We start from the raw sequence: 12,485 nt of genomic DNA, 5'->3' as shown, positions 1-12,485 counted from the left end.
TTATGTGATTTTTCCTTCATTGACTATAAATTAGCAGCTAACATAGAATAGAAACTATTTTGTTAAAATAGAAGATTTTATTAAGCTAATATGGAATAGAAGATCTTTATTAAATGTTCTGATACAGAGACAATTAAACTTATAAGTGCACAGGGATTTACAGAGAAAATTCAGGGTATAACCATAGCATAGAAAACACTAGGATCACTAGACTGAAGGCATAAAAGTTTTGTTTCTATTACTACTAATTTTCTACTATTATTAAATTGTGTAACTTTAAGGAAGGCACTGGATTTGTTTGTACCTTTCTTTTCTATAACAATAGGAAGAGTATTGGCTTCTTACTTGCCTCACAAGAGTATCATGAAGGCATGAGGATGTCAATAGTTATATTTTGGCAATATATATTTTAAAATAATTAAAATGCTGATATGTATATATCATTTTTATATTAGTAGAGAATAAATTTTTCCATGATTATAAATGGTATGCTATTGTAGTTAAAGCACTTAAATGAAGTGTTTTCTCCTGTTTGCCAAAAAGAAAATGATTAAGAAAATACTTTGTTCATTGGATAAATGTGTAAAAATAATACATATCTTAACACCCCAAAACACTCCTGGGAAACCTGCACAGCACTCACAAAGATGAAGAACAGTCTTTCTTTGGTCTTGTCATCTTTAACACTAAAATAATAGCCTAGACATTTTGCTTATTTAGAATAAAAGACCTACTTCCTTTGCCTTTTGAAGCACTTGAAAATTTAAAAGAGAAAAACTAAAAATGCTGACCGCATAATAGCTATTCATGGTGGGTGTAGAACATGAAAGGTCACAGTATGGATCTGTGCCTACGCATTTCTTTCAACTTCAGCAGCAATCTCCTGCTTCTGCTAACTTGGCAATCATACAGCTGACAGATTTCTGAGTTTTCTAAATAATGCATGTACTTTTCTCTAACATGTCAGTGCAAAAGTATCATTTCTGCCCCAGTGTTGTTCATGATGCTGATTTGACTTGACAGCATTCCATTAAACCAATGAGTTTTTTTTTTCTTCTTCATGGTTCCTTAAATATTCCTCTGAGTGATGTATTTGTTGTTTTTTAAACAGATTATGAAGGAATCACATTTATAAGAAAACTTCATGGCAGATACAGTCAGAAAAAAAAGTTAAAAAACAGTAAAACTTTATAACAAAACACTTTTCCATTTCTCTTGATTCCTCAAATGTCACCCTTTTCCCTCCCCCAACCCCAAAATAAAATCTCTACATTTCAAAACTTTTGAACTTCTAAGGAAATACCACTCAAATATATAGTACTGCTTGGTATCTCTCTTGGAAAAGCAAAAACACATTCATTAAATCATGCATGTTAACTTCAGTGTCTACACAAGGAAAACAAATGTTTTGTTCCTTATTCAGTCCTTTATGAAAGCAGGACTTTATGAAAGTCCTTTATGAAACCAGGACAATCCACTGATGCTCCATTGATTATGTCCCAGCAGTATAAAGCAGTCTAAAGCCAGAAAGTATGAAGAGAAGAACATTTGTGCTCTATTTTTAGAATAAGGTAAATATATTTCAGAGAAGCTGCTGCCCCATAAAACGTAAACCTTAAACATCTGGAGAAAAGAACTTTTGCCTCATGGTTAAAAATGATTGAGATGTAAATAAGTCCTAGAGGGTTTTAAAGGCTTCTTTGCAAATTTCTGCAAGCCGTTTAAGATAAATACTAGGATCTTATAATGATCTCCTAGAGAAGGAACTTGTAACTACTCATGACCCAGCTGGAGAGGCTTGACAATTTGATTCAGATTGAAAAAGAAACCTGGCCTAGGAATGCATCAGGTAAAGTAGACAAGGACACAGTTTGCACATGGAGAGTAATACTTGTGAAATGACTTTCATTTTGTTGGCAAGAAAGAGAAGTCAACAATCTTCAATAAAATTTAGAAATACTTTTCCTTAGAAAATGTTCTGGGTTCAAAAAAGGTAAAATCTGAAACAGGTAGAGTTAAGTATTTGGGTCCCCAAATCCCCTCTTTTCTACTAGTTGTACACAATCTCTATCCATTAGGCTTTGTCCAAGGAACTCCCTCCTTTCATCAGCACCAACTCTCACACTTTCATTCACACTAATATGTAAACAACTAATAAATGTGAAAATTATAATACCCTAGGGAAATTTAAAAGGAACTTTTTACTTTGCATTAGAGAAGTACTAAGAGAGTTGACAATACCAGAAATATTCTATATTCCCAGATATCATTAAACATTCTTACTTACAGATAGAATCACCCCTGGTTAAGTTTCTTATATTAATTGATTAATTAAATCTGATTTTGCTAAAGAAAAAATGTTCTTTGAGAATCCATGCCCAATCAACTTCCCTCAGTAAGTCAGAAACCAAAACCCTGACACATGAGTGAAATATTTCCTACAGTGAGTGCCTACATTAAGGTTCTATATTGGGTTTCTACACTGAGAGTCAGTGGCCTTAACTGAGATTTCTAGAAAGTTTCTCCATCTCTATTATTTTTATTCCCGGAGAGAAACTGATTTTCACTGTGTGCACTCAGGTGTTGTTGTTGTTGTTGTTGTTGTTGTTTTCTCCCATGTATACTTACTGCTGATTTATTAATAAAATTTAAGCAGAAATATAGTCAGAGTATTTTGATAAATAATTACTTATGGTTAAACATTATCTTTTTATTATTAACATAATATATATGTTTATATGTATGTGTGTATAACACATATTTATAAATGTTTGTGTGTGTCCTCTAGCTGCCATCTTATATCCCCATGTGTGTGCACCTTATCTCAGCTGGTCCTCCTAAGACCCCCTGAACACAAATCCTAGTGCCACAGGTAGTCCCATTCCCATGCCAACAAGATGAAAGAAACTATCATAAACCAGGAGAAACTCGTCAAACTTCAAGCACAAGTGTGCATTGGTGGGAAAAGAACTGCTCATCAAAAGAAGGGGGTTCATAAAACAAGTACAAGAGATGATAAAAACAAAACAAAACAAAAACAAAAACTTTAGTCCTTCTTAAAGAAATTTGGGGTAAACAATATCTCTGGTATTGAATATGTTCACAAACCAAGGAACAGTGATCCACTTTAACAACCCTACAGTTCCAACATCCCTAGCAGTAAACACTTTCACTGTTACAAGCCATGCTGAGACAAAGCAGCTAACAGAAATGCTACCAAATATCTTAAGCCAACCAGATACAGACAGTACAACTAGTTTAAGAAGACTGGCTGAAGCTCTGCCCTAGTAATCTGCAGACAGAAAAGCACCACTTGCTACCAAAGAGAAGGATGATGATGAAGTTCCAGATCTTGTGGAGGATTTTGATGAAGCCTCCAAATGAAGTAAACTGAATTGAGTCAACTTTGGAACAAGATAAAACTTGAAGAAGTTACTAGGAGCTGCTATTTTATGACTGCTTTTTAAAATCTTGTTCATGGATCTGATAAAATCCAGATCTCTATTATTTTTAAACCCAAGCCCCTTGGACACTGCAGTTCTTTTCAGTTTTTGGCTTATGCGCAATTCATTCTTTGCAGCTAATTAAGCTGAAGAAGCCTGGGAATAAAGTTTGAAACAAAATTAATAAACTTCTTTGCCTAGTTTAAAAAAATGTGTGTGTGTAATTTTGGGTGTGATAATTCCCTTGAAAGGGCTTTTATTTAGCTATTTTAAGGTTTAATATTAAGGCTTTTGTCTTTCCATACTGTAAGCCAGGAGAGAAAGGAAAAGTCCTAAGAATATAATAATTTCCCTGAGGACATACCTGAATCCATAAACAATGTATTTTTTAAAGGACATGTACTGTGATGATCACTGGGTGTTATACTTACCTAATGAATCACTGAACATTGCATCAAGGACTAATTATGTACTATACAGTGGCTAACTGAACATAATAAAAAATAAAATTTAAAAAATTTAAAAAGATTTTGTTTATTTGAGACAGAGAGAGAGAGAGAGAGTGCACAGAAAGGGGGAGGGACAGAAGGAGAAGCAGGCTCAGATGTGGGACTTGGTCCCAGGACACTGAGATCATGACCTGAGCTGAAGGCAGATGCCCAACCAACTGAGCCTCCCAGGCACCCCCATAACAATGTATGTTAAGACAGTTCAGTCACTGACAAACTTCCCAATATGTAACTTCTCTTCTTGTCCTCCTGTTCATGCTATTTCAGCAGGAAAATCTTGTGAAAGCCTCCCCCCACACCTGGAGTCAAATAGTCATGTGTTTATCTCTGGTAGTAAAACTCTTTGCACACTTCTTGGACTAAACTTTTGTCCTTTAAACAATCTTACCTCCACCTGACCAGTAGGCAAGGGTTGGAATGCTAGGTTAATTCTAGAAAGACCATACAAAATCATTGGCTTTGATGAAATGCTGCTATAATGAACCCTTTGTGGTATGATTTATTTCTCTGTTCCATATCAGTATACTATAAAATTTTAAAAAGTCAGAAGTCAGTTCTTCTCTCCCTACATCAACTAAAATATCATATATCATTTCTTACTCCTTCAAGTCATAATCTTTTCTATTCTCAACATTCTTGGGGGCACTGGAGTTTCTGCTATCCAGCAGGATCAGCTTTCCTGTAAAAAAGGGAATTATAATGTTGGAATATCATGAAATCTGCACAACAAAGTACAGAGTTCAGAGTAACTAGGAAATGTATGATCAATTACAATCTATTTTTTGAAACTGATCCCTGGATATGTAATCCAGGAATTTCATTTTGGGAATATAAAATATTGCAGCCACTTCAGAAAATAGTTTGGCATTTCTTTAAAATAGTAAACATAGAGTTACCATTTGACCCAGCAGTTCAATTTCTAGTTATATACCAAAGAGACATGAAAACATATGTCCACCTAAAACCTTGCACATGAACATTTATAGTAGCATCATTCATAATAAGCAAAATGTAGAGACAACTTAAATGTTCATCAACAGATGAATGGTGAAATAAAATATACTGTCTTTATATGATGGAATATTATTCAAGCATTAGAAACCAAGAAGTACTGATAAATGCTACAACATGGGTGAAACTTGAAAATATTATGTCATGTTACAGGCCAATATTCCTGATAAACATAGATGCAAAAATCCTCAACAAAATACTAGCATACATAATACTAGCATACAGAATTCAAAAATATATTTTAAAAAATCATTCAACACAACCAAGTGGGATTTATTTCTGGGTTACAAGTATAGTTCAAAACTCATAAATTAATCAACGTGGTACATCACATCAATAAGAGAAATGATAAGAACCATATTATCATTTCAATAGATACAGAAAAAATTATTTGACAATGTACAACATCCATTCATGACAGACATCAGTAAAAGGGGAAAACGAAGGGGGAGAAATCAGAGTGGGAGATGAACCATGAGAGACTATGAACTCCAGGAAACAAACAGGGTTTTAGAAGGGAATGGGCGGCAGTACAGGTGAGCCTGGTGGTGTGTATTAAGGAAGGCAGCGATTATATGGAGCACTGGGTGTTATACACAAACAACGAATCATGGAACATGACATCAAAAACTAATGATGTACTGTAAGGTGACTAACATAACACAATAAAACAAAATAAAACAAAGAAACAAACAAACAAAAAACAAAGTTAGTTTATAAGAACCTACCCCAACATCATAAAGGCCATATATGAAAAACCCACAGCAAACACCATTCTGTATGGGGAAAACCTGAGAGAATTTCCCCTAAAGTCAGGAACAAGACAAGGATATTCTTTCTAACCATTTTTATTCAACATATTACTGGAACCCCTGTCACAGAAATTAGACAACCAAAAATAAATAAACAAATAAATAAATAAATAAATGACATCTAAATTGATAAGGAAGAAATAAAACATTCACTATTTGCAGATGCTATGATATTATATTTAGAAAATTCGAAGGACTCCACCAAAAACTGCTAGAACTGATGAATGAATTCACTAAAATCCCAGGATACAAAATCAATGTACAGAAATCTATTACATGTCCATATACCAATAATGAAACAGCAGAAAGACAAATTAAGAAAACCCATTTAAAATGGCAACAAAATAATAGTATGCCTAGGAATAATCCTAACCAAAGTGGTGAAAGATATGTACTCTAAAAATGAAAAGCACCAATGAAAGAAACTGAAGACAACACAAAGAAATGGAAAAATGTTTGAAGAACAAACACTGTTAAAATGTCTATACTACCCAAAGCAGTCTACGCATTTAATGCAATTCTTTTGAAAACACCAACAGCATTTTTCACAGAACTAGAACAAACAATTCTAAATTTTAAAATTTGTATGGAACATCAAAAGTCCCCAATGAGCCAGAGCAATTTTGAAAAAGAAATCCAAAGCTGGAGACATCACAAATCCTGTCTTTAAGTTATGTTACAAAGCTGTACTAATCAAAACACGATATTACTAGCACAAAAATAGACACATAGATTAATGGAACAGAATAGAAAACCCAGAAATGAACCCACAACTATATGGTCAATTAATCTTTGACAAAGCAGGAAATAATATCCAATGGGAAGAAAGAATCTCTTTTTAACAAATGGTGTTGGGGAAATTAGACAGCAACATGCAAAAGAAAGAAAGGACCACTTTCTTACACCATACACAAAAACAAATTCAAAATGAATAAAAAACCTAAATATAAGACCTGAAACCATAGAAGTTCTAGAACATAGGTGCTAAATTTCTTTCTTTTTTTTTTTTAAAGATTTCATTTATTTATTTGACAGAGAGAGATCACAAGTAGGCAGAGAGGCAGGCAGAGAGAGAGGGAGAAGCAGGCTCCCTTGCTGAGCAGAGAGCCTGATGCAGGGCTCGATCCCAGGATGCTGAGATCATAACCCAGGCCGAAGGCAGAGGCTTAACCCACTGAGCCACCCAGGCGCCCCAGGTGCTAAATTTCTTGACATTGGCCAAAGCAACTTCTTTCTAGATATGTCTTCTGAAGCAAAGGAAATAAAAGTAACAAAATAAACTATTGGGACTGGATTAAGATGGCAGAGAACTAGGAGGAGGCGCCTTTCCAACCTGTACCCTAAAGTGAGCTGATTACCTACCAAAGAACTCTGATCACCCATGAAATTAGTGAGATTACAATTATATATGGATCTCTAAGGGAGCAGAAGACACCAGTGGACAGGTAAAGCGGAGTGGGAATGTCGGACTGGTATCAGAAGATAAACAAAAGGGGGAGGGAGCCACCAGAAGCAACCCATTGGAAAGTGATACCCCAATACGAGAGTGCCCTGCGACTGGGGACCAGCATTAACTTGAAGTCTAGTTGAAAGCACTCAAAAAGAACAAAAGATCGTGGGGGGAAATTGTGGGAATTGGGATGGTTAGGGACAGGGGCTTAAGTCCCCGGACTGAGGAAAGCCACCCCTGGCGCTAACCAGAGAGAGTGCAGTGAAGAAACCAGGTCTTGGTCCCTGAGCTGTGAGCGAGTGTGCCTGAGGGATCATGGGGTGCGGCTCCCATGAGGGGCTGGGAGCCTTGCCAGCTGGCAGAAACACAGACTTTTTGCAGCCCCCATGCCTGTGCCGCACTGTGCTATCAGAGCATGAGTCACGCCCCACCCACTCCCCTGCGAGAGGTGCGCGCAGGCGCCAACCAGGAGCTCTCCATCTGGAAAGGCTGAGTACTCCCTGCCCACCCAGCAGGAAAATCTCAGTGTGAGATCACTGCTTGGAACCTCTCTGGCAGTCTGGAGCTGCCCAGACAGGCGCAGCTGTTGTGGTCTTGGGTACAAGCAGGACTTCCTGCAACCCCAGGGACCATGACTGGGGAACGTGCTCTGCCATCGGCCAAGGGGGAACTTATGTGCTCTGGAGCACCCAGAGGGGAACAGATTGAGGCTTCTCTCTGAGAGGGAGATCTGAGTACAGTTTGCTTTCCTCTAAACCTCCAAAAACCATCAAGAGCCACCAAGGGGAGAGAAAACAAACGAACAAAAAACAAACATAAAAACCTCCAGAGAACAAAAGCCTGAAAAACCGGTTTCCTCAGAGCTCACCCCCTTGAGGGGGGTGGGAGGACTTAACTCAGGAAACACTGCCTGAAAACCCACGCGGCAGGCCCCTCCCCCAGAAAGCCAACCAGAAAAAAAAAAAAACAAAAAGACGATAAGAGAACAACCACCACTACTTCATAGATGCAACTTTCATTTTTAATTCGTTCCCATGATTCTGGTTCATTTTTAAATATTTTTTTATTTCTTATATAGATAAGTTTTTAGCCTATTTACCATCACAGTGAGATGTCCAGTACATCAAATTCCATAATAACCTTTTAAACTGAACTTTTTGATACATATACCTGTGTTTTTCTTTTGCTTTTCTATTTTTTTAATTTTTTAAAATTTTAGTTTAGTTTAGTTTTAGTTCATTCTTTTTTTTATTTTTATTTATTAATATTCATATAGAGTTAAACTTCAAAGTAATCCCCTTTCCCCAATCAATGCTACCCCTATAGGTAAACAAATGTTTAATCCCCTGTGATCTTAGGAAAGTTGAGTCCTTTAACAAAATATATCAAGGTATATCCAGGAAGAATCAAAATAACCTTCCTCGCCCACACTGAGAATTTATAACCACTCTCCCATCTTTTTCTTCCACCAGTGTTTCTGTGTATTTGTGTTTGTCCTGGTAGTATATAAATCTGATACTTGGGGCTCTTTTTGACGAGGTTCATTTTTTGTTTCTTTGTTTTGCATATATATTTTTTTCTCTTGGCATATACGTTTATCAGTCTTTTTGTTTGTCTATTTTTGTTTGTATACTTCATAAATCTTACCTTGGGGCTCATTTGGGTTTAGCCTTCCCTTTTATCTTTCTTATTTTTCCTCTCTCTCTCTCTCTCTCTATTTTTTTTTCTTTTTTATCTCTTTCTTTTTTCTTTCATTTGGGTGGGGACTCTTGATTGCTCAGAAGCATTCCAGGGTGCACCTTGACTGCACCATGGTCAATACATCCAGCTACATCAGCCATCTCTCACCAAAATGACTAGGAGGAGGAATGCCCAACAGAAGAAAAATTCAGAGGATGGGCCTTCTGCAACAGAACTAATGGCTATCGACATAGACAATATGTCGGAAAGGGAATTCAGGCTAACCATTATCCAGGCAATAGCTAGGTAGGAGAAAGCCTTGGATGACAAAACAGAATTGATTAGGGCAGAACTGAAAGTGACCAGGGATGATGTTCACAATGTTAGGGCAGAACTGAAAGCCACCAGGGATGATGTTCATAATGCTCTCAATGAGTTCCAATCTAAATTCCCTAAAATCTAGGGTAACTGAGAAAGAAGATAGAATTAGTGATCTGGAGGACAAACAGATAGAGAGAAAGGATTAAGAGGAAGCCTGGAACAAACAGTTTAGAAGCCACAAAATCAGAATTAGGGAAATAAATGATGACATGAAATGTTCCAACATCAGAATTATTGGAATCCCTGAAGGGAGGAGAAAGAAAGAAGTCTAGAAGATATAGTGGAACAAGTTCTTCAAGAAAATTTTCCCAATCTTATGAATGGAACCAGCGTTCATGTACTAGAGGCAGAACGGTTTCCCCCCAAGATTATAGATTCTCAAAAGTCCTCAAGACACCTGATAGTAAGAATGAGGAATTATAATCATAGAGAAACTCTCTTGGAGGCAGCTAGGACAAAGAAGCTCCTTACATACAGAGCAAAGCACTTCAGAAAATGTCAGACCTGTCCCAAAGACCTGGCAAGCCAGAAAGGGCTGGCAAGATATATTCAGGGCACTAAATGAGAAGAACATGCAGCCAAGAATACTTTATCCAGCAAGACTGACATTCAAAATGGATGGAGAGATAAAGAGTTTCCAAGACTGGCAAGGCTTAAAAGAGTATGAGACCACCAAGCCGACACTGCAGGAAATATTAAGGGGGGTTCTATAAAAGAGGAAAAATCCCAAGAATAGCATTGAACAGAAATATAGAGACAATCTACAGAAAGAAAGACTTCAAAGGTAACACGATGTCAATAAAAACGTATCTCTCAATAATCACTCTCAATGTGAATGGCCTAAATGTGCCCATAAAATGACACAGGGTTGCAGATTGGATAAAACGACAGGATCCTTCCATATGTTGTCTACAAGAGACCCATTTCGAACTTAAGGGTACACCCAGACTGAAAGTAAAGGGATGGAGAAGCATCTTTCATGGCAGTGGGCCTCAAAAGAAGGCCGGGGTAGTGATTCCCATATCAGATAAATTAGATTTTAAACTAAAGACTGTAGTCGGAGATACAGAAGGACACTACATAAGTCTTAAAGGGACTATCCACCAAGGTGATCTAACAATTGTAAATATCTATACCCCCAATATGGGAACAGCCAACTACATAGGAAAACTAATAGATCACATACTGGATCACAAATCAGGACTCAACTGATACCAAAAGACTGAGATTATTCCCTGCATATTATCAGATCACAATGCTTTGAAACTGGAGCTCTATCACAAGGAAAAGTTAGGAAGGAACTCAAACACCTGGAGGCTAAAGACCACCTTGCTTAAGAATGCTTGGATCAACCAGGAAATCAAAGAAAATCTTAAATGATTCATGGAAACCAATGAGAATGAAGACACGTCAGTCCAAAACCTATGGGATACAGCAAAGGCGGTCCTAAGGGGGAAATACATAGCCATCCAAGCCTCCCTCAAAAAAAAATTGAAAAATCCAGAATACACCAGCTGTCTCTACACCTTAAAGAACTGGAGAATCAACAGCAAATTAAACCAACTCCACACCCAAGAAGGGAAATAATCAAGATTAGAGCAGAGATCAATGAGGTAGAAACTAGAGATACAGTAGAACATATCAATGAAACTAGAATCTGGATTTTTGAAAGAATCAATAAGATCAATATACCATTGGCCACACTAATCCAAAAGAAAGAGAGAAAGTTCATATTAATAAAATTATGAATGAAAAGGGAGAGATCACAACTAACACCAAGGAAGTAGAAACAATCATCAGAAGTAATTACCAACAGTTACATGCCAGTAAGTTAAGCAACCTAGATGAAATGGATGCATTCCTGGAAAACTATAAACTCCCAAAATTGAACCAGAAAGAAATTGACAACCTGAATAGACCGATATCTAGTAACAACATTGAAGCAGTGTTCAAAAGCCTCCCAAAAAACAAGAGCCCAGGACCTGATGATTTCCCCGGGGAATTCTATCAAACTTTCAAAGAAGAAATAACACCTATTCTCCTGAAGCTGTTTCAAAAAATTGAAGCAGAAGGAAAACTTCCAGACTCTATCAAGCCAGCATTACCCTGATCCCCAAACCAGGCAAAGACCCTACCAAAAAGGAGAATTTCAGACCAATATCACTGATGAATATGGATGCTAAGATTCTCAACAAGATCCTAGCAAACAGGATCCAACAGTACATTAAAAAGATTATCCACAATGACCAGGTGGGCTACAAGAATGGTTCAACATTCGCAAATCAATCAATGTGATAGAACAAATCAATAAGAGAAGAGAGAAGAACCACATGGTCCTCTCAACTGATGCAGAAAAAGCATTTGACAAAATCCAGCATCCATTCCTGATTAAAACGCTTCAAAGTATAGGGATAGAGGCAACATTCCTGAACTTCATAAAATCTATCTATGAAAGATGCACAGCAAATATCATCCTCAATGGGAAAAAGCTCACAGCCTTCCCGTTGAGATCAGGAACATGACAAGGATGCCCACTCTCACCACTCTTGTTCAACATAGTATTAGAAGTCCTAGCAACAGCAATCAGACAACAAAAATAAATAAAAGGTATCCAAATTGGCAATGAAGAATTCAAACTCTCTCTCTTCGCAGATAACATGATTCTTTATATGGAAAACCCAAAAGACTCCACTCCCAAACTACTAGAACTCATACAGCAATTCAGCAACGTGGCAGGATATAAAGTCAATGTACAGAAATCAGTGGCTTTCTTATACACTAACAATGAAAATAGAGAAAAGGAAATTAGAGAATCGATTCCATTTACTATAGCACCAAGAACCATAAGATACCTGGGAATAAACCTAACCAAAGAGGTAAAGGAACTGTACTCAAGGAACTACAGAAACCTCATGAAAGAAATTTAAGAAGACACAAAATGATGGAAGACCATTCCATGCTCTTGGATAGGAAGAATAAACATTGTTAAAATGTCTATACTACCTAGAGCAATCTATACTTTTAATGCCATCCCAATCAAAATTCCACCAGAATTTTTCAATGAGCTGGAGCAAATAATCCTAAAATTTGTATGGAATCAGAAGAAACCCCGAATCACTAAGGAAATGTTGAAAAACAAAAATAAAACTGGCAGCATCACGTTACCTGATTTCAAGCTTTGTAGTAAAGCTTGAAATCA

At 36.9% G+C, this 12,485-nt stretch overlaps 1 protein-coding gene and 1 pseudogene across 1 annotated transcript in view; one reads left to right on the top strand and one right to left on the bottom strand.

The window, feature by feature from the left end:
• LOC111139361 (dachshund family transcription factor 2) overlaps positions 1–12,485 on the bottom strand; it is a gene marked incomplete at its 3' end in the record, with an annotated part of 862,916 nt that overhangs the window by 191,395 nt on the left and 659,036 nt on the right. The gene's annotated exons all lie outside the window — the stretch shown is intronic.
• LOC111139359 lies at positions 2,898–3,384 on the top strand (annotated as a pseudogene).

This window comes from Enhydra lutris, unplaced genomic scaffold (genome assembly GCF_002288905.1).
Source record: "Enhydra lutris kenyoni isolate GAN:26980312 unplaced genomic scaffold, ASM228890v2 scaffoldscaffold102, whole genome shotgun sequence".
Taxonomy (NCBI): Eukaryota; Metazoa; Chordata; class Mammalia; order Carnivora; family Mustelidae; genus Enhydra; species Enhydra lutris.
This window is presented reverse-complemented; position numbering and strand designations above follow the sequence as displayed.